Source organism: Rutidosis leptorrhynchoides, chromosome 4, assembly GCF_046630445.1.
Source record: "Rutidosis leptorrhynchoides isolate AG116_Rl617_1_P2 chromosome 4, CSIRO_AGI_Rlap_v1, whole genome shotgun sequence".
Taxonomy (NCBI): Eukaryota; Viridiplantae; Streptophyta; class Magnoliopsida; order Asterales; family Asteraceae; genus Rutidosis; species Rutidosis leptorrhynchoides.
This window is the reverse complement of record NC_092336.1, coordinates 82346185-82368515: the sequence shown is the minus strand read 5'-3', so window position 1 is coordinate 82368515 and position 22331 is coordinate 82346185. Positions and strand designations below refer to the sequence as shown.

The 22331-nt window shown below is 29.5% G+C and overlaps 1 non-coding gene across 1 annotated transcript; it reads left to right on the top strand.

The window, feature by feature from the left end:
• The first annotated feature begins 6150 nt into the window (after positions 1 to 6150).
• LOC139846107 (small nucleolar RNA R71) lies at positions 6151 to 6257 on the top strand. The gene has a single exon (XR_011758850.1). It is a non-coding gene; the product is annotated as a small nucleolar RNA R71 (small nucleolar RNA).
• The last annotated feature ends 16074 nt before the right edge of the window (positions 6258 to 22331 follow it).

Genomic DNA, 22331 nt, shown 5'->3' with positions numbered 1-22331 from the left:
GTACAATAGTGTAGTTTTTAGTAAGTCCAGTTCGTTCCACAGGGATCTTAGCCAAGTTTAACGCTATATTTTTAAAAACTATATTTGTAAAAATATAAATATATATATATATAAGTAGTATTATTATTATAAAAAGGGGGTTTTTACCGTTTAATGACCGGTTTGTCGATTTTTAAACTTAAGTCGCAGTTAAAACCTAACGTAAAATATTAAAAATAAATATAACTTAATTTTAAGCGTAAAGTAAATAACGATAATGAAATTGCAATAAATAAAAATGCGATAAATAAAATGACGATAAATAAAATTACGATAATTAAAAAGTACGATAATTAAAAGTGCATTTAAATAAAATGACAGTAAATAAAAGTGCGATAATTAAAACTGCAATTAAATATGAAATAAAGGAATTATGCTTATTTAAACTTTCGTAATCATGATGTTTGACAAGTTGATTTTAGTTTATTACCATGGTTAATTGTCCTTTGTCCTGGATTATTCAATATGTACGTCTGGTTTTTGTCCATAAAAGTCCATCAGTCATAAATATAAAGTGCGAGTGTCCTCGTCAAATTATCCTTATATCCGAAGTCAAATATTCCAACTAATTGGGGACTTAAACTATAATTACACCAAGTGTCCTTGTATATAATTCACCCCTATTTTAATAAGTCCATTAACTATTAATACATTCCCGTGTCCAGTTAAATGAACGATTATTAGTACTTATAAATATCCCGCCCATCGTGTCTGATCGAGTGTATATGGTTATTTATAGGTACGTCCAATTGTAAATCTTTATATTAAATTAACAAACTATCATTTAATTAAACAAATATAAAGCCCATTAATAGCCCATAGTCTAATTTCCACAAGTGTCGTTCTTTTGTCCAAACCCCAATTATGGTACAAAGCCCAATTACCCAATTTTTAATATTTAGCCCAACATCACGATTACTTCGGCTTAAATAAGCATAATAATAACTTAGCTACGAGACATTAATTTAAAAAGGTTGAACATAACTTACAATGATTAAAAATAGCGTAGCGTTACACGGACAGAATTTCGACTTACACTCTTACAACATTCGCTAACATAACCTTATTATTATTAAATTAAAATTAAAATTAAAATTATAATATATATATATATATATATATATATATATATATATATATATATATATATATATATATATATATATATATATATATATATATATATATATATATATATATATATATATTACGTGAGATAGAGAGTAGAGAAAGATGTGTCAAAATTCGGCCAAAACACGCGAACTTTATAGGACCTGAGCTGATATTGTTCACCATGCGACCGCATGGATTTTGCACTTCCAGGCCATGCGATCACATGGCCTGCTTTTCCAGCTCACATGCTTTTGTTTTTTATTTGCCGACGGTTTTAATAAATAAATATAATATATATATAATTTTAAGAATTATTTATATATTATATTATATTTATGTACATAGTTGACTTGTAATTTTTAGTCCGTTGCATCGAGCGTTGAGAGTTGACTCTGGTCCCGGTTCCGGATTTTTGAACATCCTTGCGTACAATTTAATATCTTGTACTTTGCGTTTCATGGCTTATACTCTTGTAATTTCTAGACGTTTCTCATCAATAATTTGAACCACTTGGATTGTACTTTGTACTTTTGAGCTTTTTGGTCGTTTGCATCTTCAATTCGTCGAATCTGTCTTTTGTCTTCACCTTTTATTATTTAAACGAATATCACTTGTAAATAGAACAATTGCAACTAAAAGCTTGTCTTTCTTGAGGGATAATGCTATGAAATATATGTTCATTTTTAGCATTATCAAATATTCCCACACTTGAGCGTTGCTTGTCCTCAAGCAATATTGTCTTGAAATAAAAATACTAGAATCACTTCTTTATTCTTCACACTTTGTACATCAGTGATTTCGATTTGGCGGTATGAACAATGATAGTAACGTTGTGGTTTGCAGTCCCACATGACTATGAAAATTTAGATCCTTTAGGAAATTGGATCTTTATGAAAACAATTGATCTTTTGAAAATTCAATCTAGCTTTTACCCTAGATAAGTTTTTCGGAATAACCCTTTACCGGTGTTTGCGAAATTGTTTTTGTGGGTTTTGTGGGTTTCAGATTTGAAAATTTTAGCTCAAAACTTATGGTTTTGTGTCACCCACTTGCTAACCTTGTATTAAGAAAGCAACACGTCCAGTATACTTGCTCCGTATATTACCTTTCGGTAAACTACCGTCCGGTTGTAAAGGAAAGTGTTGAACAAGCAACTGTTAAGGCAATGTCCCGTGACATGCTTTTGATTATGGTCTAAAACGTGTCGGATGCAATTACTATCCTTTGTAGGAGCAATAGTAAAGATACCCTATAGTTTTTCGGTCTGGCACAAGGTCCTGTCTTTGACCATGCTATGCAACCACCGTTCTTACGGTTGACACCCGATTTGGTTCATGTGACCTAATGAATTCTAGTGAATTCTTAGGATTTTACGTTCAATGGTAATGAACGCATTGAAAATAGGTTTTCAGAAAACAAATCGGTTTTAATTTGATCAAAATATTTTCTCGTTCAAGCTCGAGTTTAGATATCATTGAATTCTATGAGTTTGTAATTCTCAATCTTTGAGGTCAATCTCAAGGATTGAGTAATATCAGGCTTAAAAGTTGATTTTTAATCTTTAAGGAGATTATCCTTTTCTGGGGGTCTTATTCATTAGTCTTATCAAGCTAATTTGCACGGCGCCCTCCCCATTTTACGAGACAGATCCTCTCATGGTTAGGATAAGTCTGACCACTTGGCGACCCTGTTTGATGCTGAGGTCCGTGGATTTCCTGCTAATTTTAGAGATGACTTTTCTAGATTTTTCGTCAACCTACAACTGGTCTGGACGACAACTTCTTGACCTAAATCAAGAAGCGCGTGTCTTTTTCGGAAGACTTTACTTCCTTTTAATGATGGAATTGATTCATCGTGCAGATCCATCTTTCTTATAAATATATTACAGTAATTCGGGTAAAACTGATTAGTTTAGTCCAAAGCAAAAGTACCTGCAATAATCTTGTACAAAATATGTGATATATGTTTTAAAGAACTTCATGAATTCTTCCCACACTTGGCTTTTATTTATTTTTTTCTTTGCCTTTTTATTCTCTTCTATTCCATTTTAACTGAATTCTAGCATTTTGGGTTATTTCTCCATTTATGTTCTTTCCGAGGTAACAATAATTTCAGTATTATAACCTAGTTTTATCGTTCATAAATATGTATAAACATGATTTTGAATTCATTTAGTTGAAAATTTTTTCAAATTTTCACAAAATTTGGCAATTAAACTAAGTGTAAACCCGAGAGAATTTATAACCCTTCCCCACACTTGAGATCATGCAATGCCCTCATTTACATAAAATCAGACTATAATTATAAATTCATGAGGGTTATTAGTGTAGAAAAGTGATTAAAATACCGAGTTTGTAAACATATTATTTTATATCACATTTGATATTTTGCGTCTTGTCGTCAAAATTAGTAGCTTTTGCTGAACTTAATGTCAGTCTTTGAAAGTGCGCTGTTTTACCCTGTTTTGTACATAAGATAAACCACAAACATACATAATATTTTTATTATATATATATTTTTTTATAAAACCTTTATTTATTAAAACAATTTAAATGAATAATTTTTTTTAAAATTTTGTTTCCTTTTACTTTAGGTAGTTTCGGTACGTTTACCTAGTCCGTCCCTCGACAAAATTTAAGATTTGTCGTTTTGAAAGCGATTGTTTTAAAAGCAAAGATTTTTGGGTTTTTTTTTAATTTTTTTGGTATACTTTAGATCAATAATATTAAAAATAATGATAACAAAATTTGTCGCCCCTCCCTCGGGTAAAGCAATTTCGATTCCATGACCTAGTCTTCAACTTACGATGAATTTTAGAAATCTTTTTTTAAACTTATTAAAATAAAGTAAATTTTGTTTTTAAATTCACACAAAACTTAAATTTAAAAAATGCGTACAAAACCTAAAAAACAAAAATTCAGAATGGGGGGAGAAAACTAGTTCTTTAATGTCTGCTAGTGGAATAGACCAATCGGATTCCATTCTCGGAACTACACGAGAACAGAACAACTAACTCTAGACATTAATTTTTTTTTTCTTAAAACATTTGAATCTCCCCATACTTAGGTAACTGTGGTGTCAAAATTGTGGTTAACTTCATTGTCAATTTCTCTTGAACCATAATCAACTTGCATATCTGTGACTTTTGCTTTAAGCCATTGGTCGGATTCCTGTGTAATATCCATAAATTCAACTAGTTTTGCCTTTTCTTTAGGCGATAGATTGGATACTAACCGGTTACATAACTTAAAGTTCCCCTTGGTTCTAGCATTGCGAATCCGTTTAATAAGTTTCTTCATTGAACTATTAATAACGGGGTCATTTAATTTCATATCAACAACGGGGTTCTTTGTTATCAGGTCATCATTAGGTGTTACTTCATCTTCCCCACACTTAGGCGTTTTATTATTGTTAAGCACTACCGTTGGAGTTGGTAAAACAACATGGTTCTTACCAATCGTTTTTGTTGGTTCAACGGTTTTGGTTGGTGGAGATTTAGACTTCCGAATCACAAAGGTGACCGATTTGTCACCATCACTAAGTGTCATTCTGCCCTCTCTTACATCAAATAACGCCCCAGTGGACGCTAAGAATGGTCGACCTAAAATTAGAGGAATGTTTGAGTCCTCTTCTATGTCAATGACAATAAATTCGACTAAAAAGGTTAAATTACTCACTTGAATGGGTAGGTTGTCAGCAATTCTAACTGGGTGCCTAATGGTTTGATCAAAGAGTCGAACACTCATCTCTGTTGGACTTAACTCACCTACTCCTAATCTCTTATATAATGAAAGAGGCATAACACTCACACTTGCACCTAAATCTGCTAGTGCATCATACATGACACAATCACTAAGTAGACAAGGAATAATAAATTCACCCGGATCACCCAACCTTGGTGGAGGTTTTGGTGGAACTGTCTTCACCGGGTTTATTTTTACGGTTTTTGTTTCTTGTACTTTCTTATTCTTCTTCTTCTTTTCAGAGGTATCACAAACTTTATTACCTATTACTTGCTCATACTCAACTCCTTTTCTTGGAAACGGGATGGGTGGTCTGTATGGTGCCACCACTGGCTTTACATACTCGGGTGGTGGTGGTGTTGTAACTTCTTCATTGTTACTCACATCTAAAACCTTCCCATCTTCTTGTGCTGGTTTTTCAGAATTCATTGAAACCATATTAACATTCTCATTCCGAGGATTTACTTCAGTATTACTCGGTAGCTTTCCTTGTTCCCTCTCACTCATCATGCTAGCAAGAGTACCTACGTGTTTTTCTAGATTCAAAATGGAAGCTTGTTGAGTTCTTAGTGACTGATCAAACCTCTCATTCGTTTGGGTTTGAGATGTAATAAATTGTGTTTGAGATTCCATTAGCTTTGCCATCATTTCTTCTAGATTTGGCTTTTTCTCTTCGGTTTGTTGTAGTGGTTTATATATTCCAGGTCTTTGTTGATTGAAAGTGTTGTTTTGAGTTGGTTGGTTATTCGGACCTTGTTGGTTATACGAGTTATTGTTTGGCCCATTTGGATTTTAAAGAATGTTTTGATTTCGATTGAAGTTTGGCCTTGGCGGTTAATAATTATTTTGATAATTATTTCCTGGCCTTTGGTTCATGTAGGAAACATTCTCACGTTGTTCCATCGTTTGCTCAATGTGACAATCTTTCGTTAAGTGTGGTCCACCGCATTGCTCACAATTGATTCGTATTGCGTGAATATCTTTATTCATCTTTTCCATTCGTCTCTCGAAAGCATCTATTTTTGCGGAAACGGAATCAAAGTCATGGCTAGAATCGGCTCTAGCCACTTTAGATGAACGAAAAATATCTTTTTCCTGATGCCACTCATGCGAGTGGGAGGCTGTCTTATCAATAATTTTGTAAGCTTCAGTTGCGGTTTTAATCATAATGGAACCACCAGCTGTTATGTCAATGTCTTTTCGTGTAGCAACGTCGCATCCTTGGTAGAATATTTGTACTATTTGATAAGTATCTAAACCGTGCTGCGGACATCCTCTCAACAACTTTCCAAATCTTGTCCACGCTTCATATAATGTTTCATTTGACTTTTGTGTGAACGTAACAATTTCTCCTTGAAGTCTCACAGCTTTAGATGTCGAAAAGAATTGTTTAAGAAAATTTTCAACTAAAACATCCAATGTATCAATCGCCCCTTCAGGTAACGATTCTAACCAATCTTTGGCTTCTCCCTTTAAAGTCCAGGGAAATAACATGAGATAGATCTGTTCATCCTCAACTTCTCTGATTTTGAATATAGTACAGATCCTATTAAAGGTTCAAATATGTTCGTTTGGATCTTCTTTTGGCGTACCACTATATTGGCATTGATTAGTTACCATGTGTAGAATTTTTCCTTTGATTTCATAATCTGGCGCATTAATATCTGGCTTAATAATGGCGTGACCTTGGCCAGTGCGTGTGGCTCTGATTCGGTCTTCCATACTTAGAGGTTCCGTTACTTCCATAATTGGATTTGTTGAATCTGAATCACTAAAGGATTCTGATTTAACGGTTTGTGGTTCAGGAGGAATGATTAGTGTTTCAGGATCTTGGAATTGTCCTTGAATATCCTCCGGATTCTCAATTATGAGGTCGGGTCCAGATAATGGATTATCGGAAATTTGAATTGGAGTACTTGGTCGACTAGATGACGATTCTAAAGAAAAATCAACGGCGAGAATGTTGGCTAGATGTCTTGATCGAGTTACAGGTGGTGAACGTATGAAAGGTGGTGAACGTTTTGCTCGGTGCATTCACTGAATATCCTATTAGTTATAAAAATAAAAATTATATAAGTTATCAAATTAATAGACTTTTCTGATTTTGCCCATGTTACGAAGAGCCAATAGATGCAGCAGGTAGCCAGGACCCTTTAAATCGGAAGCCACAACTCGCCACTAACAAATCCAGCTATTACTACGAACCAGAAAATTTTGGATGTCTATCAATTTAACCGCTTAAAATAATTTTTCGTTGAAATTTTAGAGAAGAAATAGAAAATTCTATGTCCTAAAAACTAGAGCGTCGAGAAATAAGAAAGAAAAAGAGCGCGTCGAAAAAAAACAAATGTTGAAAAACAAACAGTCGAAAAATAAAAATAAGAAAATAAAGCGTCGAAACTTAGAATTCTAAAAACTAAAAATTAAAATTTTAGTCTAAAGGTATTAAAGCTTAAAAGGAATTCTATATCCAAAACGGCAATAACTTAAAAAGTACTAAAATCATAAAATGGCGTCGCAAAATTCTAAAGCACATAAATCTTAGTATAAAGAAAAAGCACTTAAGGGATTTTACGGCAAATCCTAAAAATCTAGAAATATAAATAACTATGGCAAATAATAAATTTAAAACTAAGTACGAGCGAAAAATTATAAAACTACACTTAAACGATAAAAATGATACGAAATATAAAAAGATATAAAAAGTGATAAAATTACTTATTTTTATAAAAATATTATTTTTATATTTATTTTATAAAAGTATTAAGTAAATATATTTAATAAAACTAATTATACTTAAAAATATAAATTAACTAAAACTAATATAAAATAATATAATAATTAACCCTAATTATAATTAAAAATAATAATAATAATAATAATAATAATAATAATAATAATAATAATAATAATAATAATAATAATAATAATAATAAAAACGTAACCCTAATTCGTTGATGAAAGGACCCGTTCATATACATTATAAACGATTCACAATAGTTGATTACATCGCGAGGTATTTGACCTCTATATGATAGGTTTTACAAACATTGCATTCGTTTTTAAAAGACAAACTTTCTTTACATCAAAAATTGACGGCATGCATACCATTTCATATTACATCCAACTATAATTGACTTAATATTAATCTTGATGAACTCAACGACTCGAATGCAACGTCTTTCAAAGTATGTCTTGAATGACTCCAAGTAATATCCTTAAAATGAGCTAATGCACAGCGGAAGATTTCTTTAATACCTGAGAATAAACATGCTTTAAAGTGTCAACTAAAAGGTTGGTGAGTTCATTAGTTTATCATAATCCATCATTTCCGTAATAGTAATAGACCACAAGATTTCAGTTTCTATAAATATCCGTACACTCGCAAGTGTATAAAAGTATTCTATAAGTTGTAGGCACCCGGTAACAAGCCTTAACGTTCATGTTTTACCCTCTGAAGTACACCAGATCAGGTGTGTTTAAAATAACCTCGAAGTACTAAAGCATCCCATAGTCAGGATGGGGTTTGTCAGGCCCAATAGATCTATCTTTAGGATTCGCGCCTACCGTACATAGACAAGTAGTTTAATGTTACCAAGCTAAGGGTATATTTCTGGTTTAAACCCACATAGAATTAGTTTTAGTACTTGTGCCTATTTCGTAAAACATTTATAAAACAGCGCATGTATTCTCAGCCCAAAAATATATATTGCAAAAGCAATTAAAAAGGGAGCAAATGAAACTCACAATACTGTATTTCGTAGCAATTATGTATATGACGGCACTGAACAAGTGCAGGGTTTGTCTCGGATTCACGAACCTATATTAAGTATATATATTTATATGTTGGTCAATATCTGTCTAACAATTTAGGTCAAGTCGTAGTGTATCACAATCCTAATGCTCGAGACCGACATGCAAAAGTCAACAAAAGTCAACTTGACCCAAAATGACTTCCAAAATCTATACATGTTTATTATATAACTTATATATAGTACTTTTATATATTTAAATATATTTATCAGATCTTATTATACTAAATAATACAAGTCATTTATTAATAAATAAAAATTTATATTAAAATTCATATATGATAAAAATATACTTTTATATATCTCAAGTAATAAAATTTATAAAATTCACTTAATATCATAAAAATATAGTGGTATGTATTATTAATGTAATTACATTACGTGTGGTAAAAATATCTTTGTACGCATATTTATTTGATAAAATAATATTGATAATAATGATAATGATAAAAATAATAAAATGATAGTTTCAATAAAAATATTAATTTTTAGTAATAAAGATAATTTTAGCAATAACATCAACTGATAACAGTTATAATAATCGTTTTAATAATAATATTAAAATTAATGATAATTCAGTTGACCATATCTTTTAATCCGTTCATCGAAACCACACGATTTCTAAATGAAAAGTTATTAATTTTTTTCTTCAGCTTTTCAACGACATGCATATCATATAACTTATCTCAGTAGCATATGTATCAAATTCGTGATTTATCATAAACTATTTAACGACGAAACTAAGCATACAAACATGCATAATCATATATACTCGAGCACTAGTCAGGGATACACTATTAATATATAAAAGATAAGATATGAATGCTCACGTATCAATATTGTGATTCAATATTGCAGGAAAGTACGTAGACGCAACGAAAATGATAAACGTTAGGTTGACCTCACGAGCAATACCCTCGATCAATACCCATAACCTTCATAGCTATAACCCATAATTTTCTTAGCTCTATCCCATTTGAAAACTTATTTTAAAATCGTCTGAATATAACTCCGTCGTAGTATTTTATGTATACTAATAATATCTTGAAATAATACTAAGTAAATATATATATATATATATATATATATATATATATATATATATATATATATATATGTAATTCTATTGAGAGAGTTTAGAGAAATATATTTTTAAGTTTCTATGAAATAATGAAACCTATTGAATTCTATTTATAATAGATTTTTGAATTATTAAAGTGAATTATTAAAGTATGAATTATTAAAGTGAATTATTAAAGTATGAATAATTAAAGTGAATTATTAAAGTATGAATTATTAAAGTGAATTATTAAAGTATGAATTATTAAAGTGAATTATTAAAGTGAATTATTAAAGTATGAATTATTAAAGTGAATTATTAAAGTACGAATTATTAAAGTATGAATTATTAAAGTTAAAGTAAAGTAAAAGTAAAGTAAAGGTAAAGTTAAAGTATAGTAAAAGTATAAAACTATGTACGTATAATACGCGTATAAAAAAATATATATAATATTAATTTAAATCGTTTTATATATTTAATAAAATAAAATATAAATATCGTTATCTTTATCATACTGGTTAAGTATTGAGTTATCAAAAAGAATAGATTTCTTAAATCACAGTGGACCTCATAACATAGGCCCGTAACCATATCATAATGTATCTGATAATTCAATTATTTGATATTATCTCTTAATTCTGTCGATAAAATATCGAAACAAATATGTTCATGTAAAGTATCATATATCTAATACTTTGTTAATGTTTTCAGTTAATATTATATATTATATATACATATCTGTATACACATAATTGTTCGTGAATCGTCGAACACGGTCAAAGGGTAATTGATTACATGAATGTAGTTCCAAACTTTTTGAGAATCAACATTACAAATTCTGCTTATCGTGTCGGAAACATATAAAGGTTAAGTTTAAATTTGGTCGGAAATTTTCGGGTCGTCACAGTACCTACCCGTTAAAGAAATTTCGTCCCGAAATTTGATCGAGGTCGTCATGGCTAACTATAAAAATGTTTTCATGACGAATATGAGTTGATAAATAGAGTTTTATCATCATTGAGTAATATAGATAAAACAATTTGATTACGCGAAGAGTATAAGTGAAGCTATCGTAAGAGAGTGAAATGAGTAAACGTATATTCGTTTTAACCGATGACGTAGTTATGATTGATTTCCGGAATTCATGGGATTTAAAGAAAATCTTTGCAATAAGATTTGGTTCTTCGGCGATTAAGGAAATCAGGATCTTCTTTGATTAAATGCGATAATCTGTCTAGATTTCTCTGTATGATATTTTACTATAATTCCACCCCCTTCGTTTCTTTATTTCCACAGCTCACACCTTCTAGTCTTTCTCCCCAATTCATACTTTAAAGCATTCGTTAATATGCTTCATCCAGTATTGATTCTTGATATACTCTTAACTTTCATATCTGTCATTCTTCTTTTTCATCTACCACCGGAGGAAGTTATTTTCTTCTATCATTACCTTGGGGTTATTATTTTTTTTATTCTCCCGTGTCTTTATATTGCTATACGCATTGATATACACGGTTTGTAATTTCGGGATTGTTATCGGGCTTTATATTCTCCATTATATTTCGGAGCTTCATGCTTTCGTTTTCTCTTCCCGACCTTAAGTCAAGTGGATAATGGTCCAGAATTCATAGATATGAATTTTTGGATGAACATAGTTAATGTTCCAAGAAGAAAATCGTAATGGCACGATCTTGATTTGGCAAATTACCAGAATATCCGAAAATATAGAGCTATCAAGATGATATGTTCTTAATATGTTTGGAAATTGGGTAGAATGTAAGAGTCGTGTAAACAGTACATGATGACGGTATGTTCTGTGAATCATCACGTTCCATTAGAAACTCAGCATGACTTACTGTAATATAATCACGTTGATCAAGTGTCATTATATTATACTAACTCATGCTTCAATTCCCAACACTACTTCAAAAACATTCCTATTTTAAATTCAATTTTTTTTTTAGAATTTAGAAACTAACAAAGTTTCTTTTTATGTTGTAACGCAGATATTGCGAAGAGATAAAAGATTTCGGATAAGAATAGTTGTGAAAATATCTTCAGGAATATCGAAGATATTATAATAAAAGATACGATAATATGGATGATGAAGAAGATTTGTCTGTGAAGGTTTAGAATAAGAAGTAAGTTGTTTGCTAACGATTTCAGTAGACACTGAATCATTTGGATCCTTTGAAGGCAGGTTTAGTCTTTGTAATTTATCCACAGCCTCCTTCATGGTCTGCTCAATCCATTTTCTAGTTTCAAACCTTCTCTTTTTCTCAGCTTTACCACCATACTATTCTTTATCATCAAACTTTTGACTGTTAAAGTCGTTTACAGTTTTTGCTGCTTCATCAGCATTTTTCCAATTTCGAAGAACTAGTTCATAGTTTGGGATGTTTTTCAGAAAATTCACATTTGAAGTATGTAAGTCTAGGAGATAGACGTTATATGTATAACTTTTGACGTAAAATTGTCGCGAAATTCAAAATACTGATTGCTAATTCCCAGTAGTTGGTGTGACAATTATTGTTACAGGATGTAGGTGAGTACATGATGGGGTTTTAATGAATAAGTATAGTGGCTTTTCGGAGAGGCTTAAGTTGAAGGTTAATGAAGTTGTTGATAAGTTTACTGCTAATGTGGCGAGATATGAAAGGTTCCCCGGTAACAATGATGAAGGGGTAATTGTTATAATAAGGTTTATTCGTATAAAAAAATGAAGGTGATTTGCTGGAGCTGTGACAAAACTGTCTATTTTGGAAAGAGATTGAAAAATTATATTTGGTAATAAATATCAAAGGATCTGACATGGATACGTGTTAAACTATAACTTTGGTTTCGAGAGCTTTTCAGATGCATGACAGTGGGTAATATGTGGTTGGATCATCATCTCGCATGTCTTTAGGAATTTTGAAGTGTTTGAACACATATTGTAATTGTTAATATACATATGATGTTCTAAGATTTTGAATGATACAAATATTTTTTGTGAGTTCCATGAATAGAAATGAGGTTCTAGGACAGTTTTGAAGTCAAAGTATAGTTTTGAAAGATGTAGGAATCTAAGAGTGATGATTTCGGTTATATCTTGAATCGAATTCTGAGATTTCAAAATCAGAATATGTAATTAGATATTGAATGAGTATGGTTGTTTTGATTTCTATAAAAGAATGTATATTGTTGTGAAAGTAGGGAGTATAATGGATGATTTGTTGAATTAGATTCGAAGAATGTAACATATTAATTGTGAATTTATATATCTCTCGGGTATTACCTACCCGTTAAAAAAAAATTCACAATTAATATTTTGTACAAAAGAATTTTATTACAGTCTTTATGGAAATATATATGTGTATATTTCTTCAGTTGTAATATTGATTTAATGAGTTAATATTAAATTAAACTCATTTGATTTATGGTTAAGGCTAGGATAGATAATTTCTAAACTTTAGAAATTACATAATTGCAGTAGAATGTTTCCCCAATGAAGTTATGAATCAATACTTCATCGTTGTGGTATTCCTTGGTATCTATATGGCGTATGACGTCGATGCTCGTGGGACAGATTGTGAAGTTGAGGTTTGCGATGCGGTTGTTGTTGGTGGTGGTAATGGTACTGTTGATGTTATTGATGGTGGTACTGGTTATGCTGCTACTGGTGTTTGTAACCTTTGCACCATATTCTCCAAAGCCACTACCGGAGCGCGAAGCTCGTTGACTTCTTCTATTACACCGGGGTGATTGTCGGTTCGGACGAGCGGATAAATAAGATCTAGAATTTGGTGTAGTATACAATTATGACGAGATACTCTGGAAATGAGAGAGAAAATGGTGTTTCGAACAGGTTCGCCGGTAAGTGCTTCAGGTTCATTGCCAAGAGGGCAATGTGGTGGATGAAAGGGATCGCCTTCTTCTTGTCTCCAATGGTTAAGTAGATTACGAACCCATCCCAATTCATCCAGAATAGATGATGGGTAATTGGTTGATCCATTCCGGTCACACTGCTTTCGGAGCTCATGTGGAAATCCATATCGGCATAGCTGTCGGAATCCGAGGAACTCGAACTGGTTGAGGGATCCATCTTGTATGATCAGGGAAAGAATTTTTTTTTTTTGGTATGAAATAGATTGTAGAATTTAGATTTGGTATTCTTCAATACATAATTTACATATGTATATATAATACCAAAATCCCATAAATTACGGAGGAATCTTTGAAAGATGTCAGTCAAAGTTCACAGTAACAGATATGCTAAGATAAGAATTCATCTATACACTATTATGCAATAAATGTAGGAAAACGCGTCTAGACTTAAGAATGATAAGCAGGTAATTTCCTAAGGATGGTAAGTAGATGATTTCCGACTAAAAATGATAAGCAAAACTTTTGACATGCAGACACGGTCGAAGTCCAGACTCACTAATGCATCTTAACAACTATCAGTTAGACACACTAATGCAAGACCTGGTTCGCTAAGACCACCGCTCTGATACCAACTGAAAGGACCCGTTCATATACATTATAAACGATTCACAATAGTTGATTACATAGCGAGGTATTTGACCTCTATATGATACGTTTTACAAACATTGCATTCGTTTTTAAAAGACAAACTTTCTTTACATCAAAAATTGACGGCATGCATACCATTTCATATTACATCCAACTATAATTGACTTAATATTAATCTTGATGAACTCAATGACTCGAATGCAACGTCTTTCAAAGTATGTCTTGAATGACTCCAAGTAATATCCTTAAAATGAGCTAATACACAGCGGAAGATTTCTTTAATACCTGAGAATAAACATGCTTTAAAGTGTCAACCAAAAGGTTGGTGAGTTCATTAGTTTATCATAATCCATCATTTCCGTAATAGTAATAGACCACAAGATTTCAGTTTCTATAAATATCCGTACACTCGCAAGTGTATAAAAGTATTCTATAAGTTGTAGGCACCCGGTAACAAGCCTTAACATTCATGTTTTACCCTCTGAAGTACACCAGATCAGGTGTGTTTAAAATAACCTCGAAGTACTAAAGCATCCCATAGTCAGGATGGGGTTTGTCAGGCCCAATAGATCTATCTTTAGGATTCGCGCCTACCGTACATAGACAAGTAGTTTAATGTTACCAAGCTAAGGGTATATTTCTGGTTTAAACCCACATAGAATTAGTTTTAGTACTTGTGCCTATTTCGTAAAACATTTATAAAACAGCGCATGTATTCTCAGCCCAAAAATATATATTGCAAAAGCAATTAAAAAGGGAGCAAATGAAACTCACAATACTGTATTTCGTAGCAATTATGTATATGACGGCACTGAACAAGTGCAGGGTTTGTCTCGGATTCACGAACCTATATTAAGTATATATATTTATATGTTGGTCAATATCTGTCTAACAATTTAGGTCAAGTCGTAGTGTATCACAATCCTAATGCTCGAGACCGACATGCAAAAGTCAACAAAAGTCAACTTGACCCAAAATGACTTCCAAAATCTATACATGTTTATTATATAACTTATATATAGTACTTTTATATATTTAAATATATTTATCAGATCTTATTATACTAAATAATACAAGTCATTTATTAATAAATAAAAATTTATATTAAAATTCATATATGATAAAAATATACTTTTATATATCTCAAGTAATAAAATTTATAAAATTCACTTAATATCATAAAAATATAGTGGTATGTATTATTAATGTAATTACATTACGTGTGGTAAAAATATCTTTGTACGCATATTTATTTGATAAAATAATATTGATAATAATGATAATGATAAAAATAATAAAATGATAGTTTCAATAAAAATATTAATTTTTAGTAATAAAGATAATTTTAGAAATAACATCAACTGATAACAGTTATAATAATCGTTTTAATAATAATATTAAAATTAATGATAATTCAGTTGACCATATCTTTTAATCCGTTCATCGAAACCACACGATTTCTAAATGAAAAGTTATTAATTTTTTTCTTCAGCTTTTCAACGACATGCATATCATATAACTTATCTCAGTAGCATATGTATCAAATTCGTGATTTATCATAAACTATTTAACGACGAAACTAAGCATACAAACATGCATAATCATATATACTCGAGCACTAGTCAGGGATACACTATTAATATATAAAAGATAAGATATGAATGCTCACGTATCAATATTGTGATTCAATATTGCAGGAAAGTACGTAGACGCAACGAAAATGATAAACGTTAGGTTGACCTCACGAGCAATACCCTCGATCAATACCCATAACCTTCATAGCTATAACCCATAATTTTTTTAGCTCTATCCCATTTGAAAACTTATTTTGAAATCGTCTGAATATAACTCCGTCGTAGTATTTTATGTATACTAATAATATCTTGAAATAATACTAAGTAAATATATATATATATATATATATATATATATATATATATATATATATATATATATATATATATATGTAATTCGATTGAGAGAGTTTAGAGAAATATATTTTCAAGTTTCTATGAAATAATGAAACCTATTGAATTCTATTTATAATAGATTTTTGAATTATTAAAGTGAATTATTAAAGTATGAATTATTAAAGTGAATTATTAAAGTATGAATAATTAAAGTGAATTATTAAAGTATGAATTATTAAAGTGAATTATTAAAGTATGAATTATTAAAGTATGAATTATTAAAGTATGAATTATTAAAGTTAAAGTAAAGTAAAAGTAAAGTAAAGGTAAAGTTAAAGTATAGTAAAAGTATAAAACTATGTACGTATAATACGCGTATAAAAAAATATATATAATATTAATTTAAATCGTTTTATATATTTAATAAAATAAAATATAAATATCGTTATCTTTATCATACTGGTTAAGTATTGAGTTGTCAAAAAGAATAGATTTCTTAAATCACAGTGGACCTCATAACATAGGCCCGTAACCATATCATAATGTATCTGATAATTCAATTATTTGATATTATCTCTTAATTCTGTCGATAAATATATCGAAACAAATATGTTCATGTAAAGTATCATATATCTAATACTTTGTTAATGTTTTCAGTTAATATTATATATTATATATACATATCTATATACACATAATTGTTCGTGAATCGTCGAACACGGTCAAAGGGTAATTGATTACATGAATGTAGTTCCAAACTTTTTGAGAATCAACATTACAAATTCTGCTTATCGTGTCGGAAACATATAAAGGTTAAGTTTAAATTTGGTCGGAAATTTTCGGGTCGTCACAGTACCTACCCGTTAAAGAAATTTCGTCCCGAAATTTGATCGAGGTCGTCATGGCTAACTATAAAAATGTTTTCATGACGAATATGAGTTGATAAATAGAGTTTTATCATCATTGAGTAATATAGATAAAACAATTTGATTACGCGAAGAGTATAAGTGAAGCTATCGCAAGAGAGTGAAATGAGTAAACGTATATTCGTTTTAACCGATGACGTAGTTATGATTGATTTCCGGAATTCATGGGATTTAAAGAAAATCTTTGCAATAAGATTTGGTTCTTCGGCGATTAAGGAAATCAGGATCTTCTTTGATTAAATGCGATAATCTGTCTAGATTTCTCTGTCTGATATTTTACTATAATTCCACCCCCTTCGTTTCTTTATTTCCACAGCTCACACCTTCTAGTCTTTCTCCCCAATTCATACTTTAAAGCATTCGTTAATATGCTTCATCCAGTATTGATTCTTGATATACTCTTAACTTTCATATCTGTCATTCTTCTTTTTCATCTACCACCGGAGGAAGTTATTTTCTTCTATCATTACCTTGGGGTTATTATTTTTTTATTCTCCCGTGTCTTTATATTGCTATACGCATTGATATACACGGTTTGTAATTTCGGGATTGTTATCGGGCTTTATATTCTCCATTATATTTCGGAGCTTCATGCTTTCGTTTTCTCTTCCCGACCTTAAGTCAAGCGGATAATGGTCCAGAATTCATAGATATGAATTTTTGGATGAACATAGTTAATGTTCCAAGAAGAAAATCGCAATGGCACGATCTTGATTTGGCAAATTACCAGAATATCCGAAAATATAGAGCTATCAAGATGATATGTTCTTAATATGTTTGGAAATTGGGTAGAATGTAAGAGTCGTGTAAACAGTACATGATGACGCTATGTTCTGTGAATCATCACGTTCCATTAGAAACTCAGCATGACTTACTGTAATATAATCACGTTGATCAAGTGTCATTATATTATACTAACTCATGCTTCAATTCCCAACACTACTTCAAAAACATTCCTATTTTAAATTCAATTTTTTTTTAGAATTTAGAAACTAATTGGAACCTCTTTGATTGTATTTTGTACTTTTGAGCTTATCAATAATTGGAACCTCTTTGATTGTATTTTGTACTTTTGAGCTTTTTGGTCGTTTGCATCTTCAATTTGTCGAATCTGTCTTTTGTCCTCACCTTTTATTATTTAAACGAATATCACTTGTAAATAGAACAATTGCAACTAAAAGCTTGTCTTTCTTGAGGGATAATGCTATGAAATATATGTTCGTTTTTAGCAGTATCACTTATAGAACTCATTTTTAAATCACCGTTTATTTTAAAATCATATAAGTTTGAATTTAACTTACTTAATATCAATCGAAACATCAAACGAGCATTACAATCATTTAATATTTATTTTTAATATACTTTATTTATATATAGAGATATATTTTAAATAATAATTATTATAATATTCTATTTTTATTTTATTAATTTTTTTAATAACAACAACATATAATACTTCAAATTATATTTCAAATTATTATTTATATATACATACACACATATCTATTTACAATTAATTGTTCGTGAATCGTTGAGAACAGTCGAAGGTCAATTTAATATATGAACATCGTTTCAAAATTTTCCAGACTCAACATTACATACTTTGCTTATCGTATCGAAATCATATAAAGATTAAGTTTAAATTTAGTCAGAAATTCCCGGGTCGTTACAGCCAACATTAACAAAATGCATATAGAATATCCCCAAAACAGAATCCTCTCGTCTGTATAACAGAATCCTCTCGTCTGTATAAAAATCGAAGTACTAAAGCATCCGTATCTCGGATGGGGTTCGTTACGCCCATAGATCTATCTTTAGGATTCGCGTCAATTAGGGGTACTGTTCCCTAATTCTTAGGGTACTAAGCTAAAGGGGTGATATTCGATTTCGATAATCCAACCATAGAATGTAGTTTCGTTTACTTGTGTCTATTTCGTAAAACATTCATAAAAATAGCGCATGTATTCTCAGGCCCAAAAATATATATAAAAAGGCAGTAATGAAACTCACAAAACTGTATTTCGTAGCAATAATGCATATGACGGCACTGAACAAGTGCAAGGTTGGCCTCGGATTCACGAACCTAAATTAAGTATATATATTTATATGTTGGTCAATATTTGTCTTAACAAAGTAGGTCAAGTCATAGTGTACCACAATCCTAATGCTCGAGACTACTATGCTGAAGTCAACAAAAGTCAATTTGACTCAAAATAATTTCCAAAATTTATACATGATTATTATATAGTTTAAATATCGTCGTTTTATATTTTTAAAAGATCTATTAGAGTAACTAATATAATTCATTTATTAATAAATAAAATTTTACATAAAAATATACGTTTATATATCTTAAGTAATAAAATTTATTAAGTTCATTTAACATCATAAAAATAATATGATAGGTTTTATTAATGTAATTATATTACGTAGTAAAATATTTTTGTATCGTATATTTACTTGATAAAATAATATTGATAATAACAATAGTACGTAAAAAGAAACTGAATTATTTTGTAATAATAATCATTATTATTCTATTAATAATAATAACAATATTTATTTTTACTAAAAATGACATTATGATAAAATAATAATTCTTATTAATAATAATAATGAAATTTTATATTTAACAATGATATTCCTATTAAAAATAATAATTTTTGTAAAATATTAGTTTTTAATATTAATAACACTTTTGATAATAAAAAGATAAAAATTATGAAAACGATATTTTTATCTAAATCAATACCTTTCAATATTTTAATTTTATCATGATACTCATACTCATTATTTCCTAATCGATTCGTTTAATAGTTTTTAATCATCTTTTATATCGTCTTCATGTTAATGATAATAATAGTAATCATAATAATTAGGTGTTACTAATATTAGTTTTCATTATAATAATACTAATGATAATAAATATTATGATGATAATACTAATAACTATTGTAATGATAATAATAATAATAATAATAATAATAATAATAATAATAATAATAATAATAATAATAATAATAATAATAATAATAATAATAATACTAGTTATAACTTTAATGATAATAACGATAGTTCAAATAACAATTTTTAATGATAATACTTTTTATTGATAATGATAATAATATAATAATAATAATAATAATAATAATAATAATAATAATAGTTAGATAAAAATTAGAACGACGATAATAACGACGATAATAATAATCATTTTTAATAATAATACAAAAATTCAATTGACTATAACTTCTAATCCGTTCATCGAAACCATTCGATATCTAAATGAAAAGTTTTTAATTTTTCGCTAGCTTTCCAACGACATGCATATCTTATACCTTATCTCAACCGCATATGTAACTATTTCAGGATTCAACATAACCTATCTAATGGCAATATCAAAAGAACAAGCGTGCATAATCCTATATTCTCGAGCACTAGTTAGGGATACACTATTAATATGTAAAATTAAATTATAAGTACTCACGTATCAATATTGAGATTCAATATTGCAGAAAAGGTACGTAAACGCAACGAGACGATAAACACTAGATTGACCTCACGAGCATACCCATGAACCATACCCATCACCTCCATAGCTATAACCCATAATTTTCTTAGCCCTATCCTACTCAAAAAAATCCATTTTGTGAAGCGACCCGTCCTAATCCATAAGGACGAATACAATAACATATGATTATATCGCGAGGTATTTGACCTCTATATGATACATTTTACAAACATTGCATTCATTTTTAAAAGACAAACTTTCATTTCATCGAAATTTGATGGCATGCATACCATTTCATAATATATCTAACTATAATTGACTTAATAATAATCTTGATGAACTCAACGACTCGAATGCGACATCTTTTGAAATATGTCATGAATAACTCCAAGTAATATCTCTAAAATGAGCAAATGCACAGCGGAAGATTTCTTTCATACCTGAGAATAAACATGCTTTCAAGTGTCAACCAAAAGGTTGGTGAGTTCATTAGTTTATCATAAACGATAATTTTTATCATTTTAATAGACCACAAGATTTTTATTTCCATTTCTCATAAATATACGTCCCATGCATAGAGACAAAAATAATCATTCATATGGATTGAACCCTGATAATCGACATTAACAAGATGCATATAGAATATCCCCATCATTCCGGGACACCCATCGGAAATGATAAATTTCGAAGTACTAAAGCATTCCAAATTTCAGAATGGGGTTTGTTGGGCCCAATAGATCTATCTTTAGGATTCGCGTCAATTTGGGGGTCTGTTCCAAAATTCTTAGATTACCAGGTTAAAAGGGGCATATTCGGCTTCGATCCATTCAACCATATAATGTAGTTTCAATTACTTGTGTCTATTTCATAAAACATTTATAAAAATTGCGCATGTATTCTCAGCCCAAAAATATAAAGGGTAAAAAGGCAAATGAAACTCACCTATTGTATTTCGTAGTAAAAATACATATAACGTCATTGAACATGTGCAAGGTTGGCCTCGGATTCACGAACCTAAATTAATTATATATATTTATGTGTTGGTCAAAATTTGTCTAACAAATTAGGTCAAGTCATAGTGTACCACAATCCTAATGCTCGAGACTAATATGCAAAAGTTAACAAAAGTTAATTTGACTAAAAATAATTACCAAAAATCTATGCATAAATAATATATAGTTTAAATACCGTCGTTTTATATTTTTAAATATTTTTAAAAGATTTACTAGAGTAAATAATATAATTCATTTATTAATAAATAAATTTTATATTAAAATTTATATAATAAAATATACTTTTATATATATTAAGTAATAAAATTTATAGAGTTCATTTAATATTATAAAAATAATATGATAGGTATTATTAAAGAAATTTTATTACACGTAGTAAAATATTTTTTTATCACATATTTATTTGATAAAATAATATCTATAATAATAGTAAGTAAAATTTGTATTATTTTGTAATAATAATTATTATTATTCTATTAATAAAAAAATATCAATATTTATAATTACTAAGATGACATTATGATAAAATGATAATTCTAATTATGATAACTTTAATATTTACGATACTTTTTAATATAATAATTCTATTTAAAATGATAATAATAATGATATTTTATAATAATAATGACATTAGTAATAATAATAATAATAATAATAATAATAATAATAATAATAATAATAATAATAAT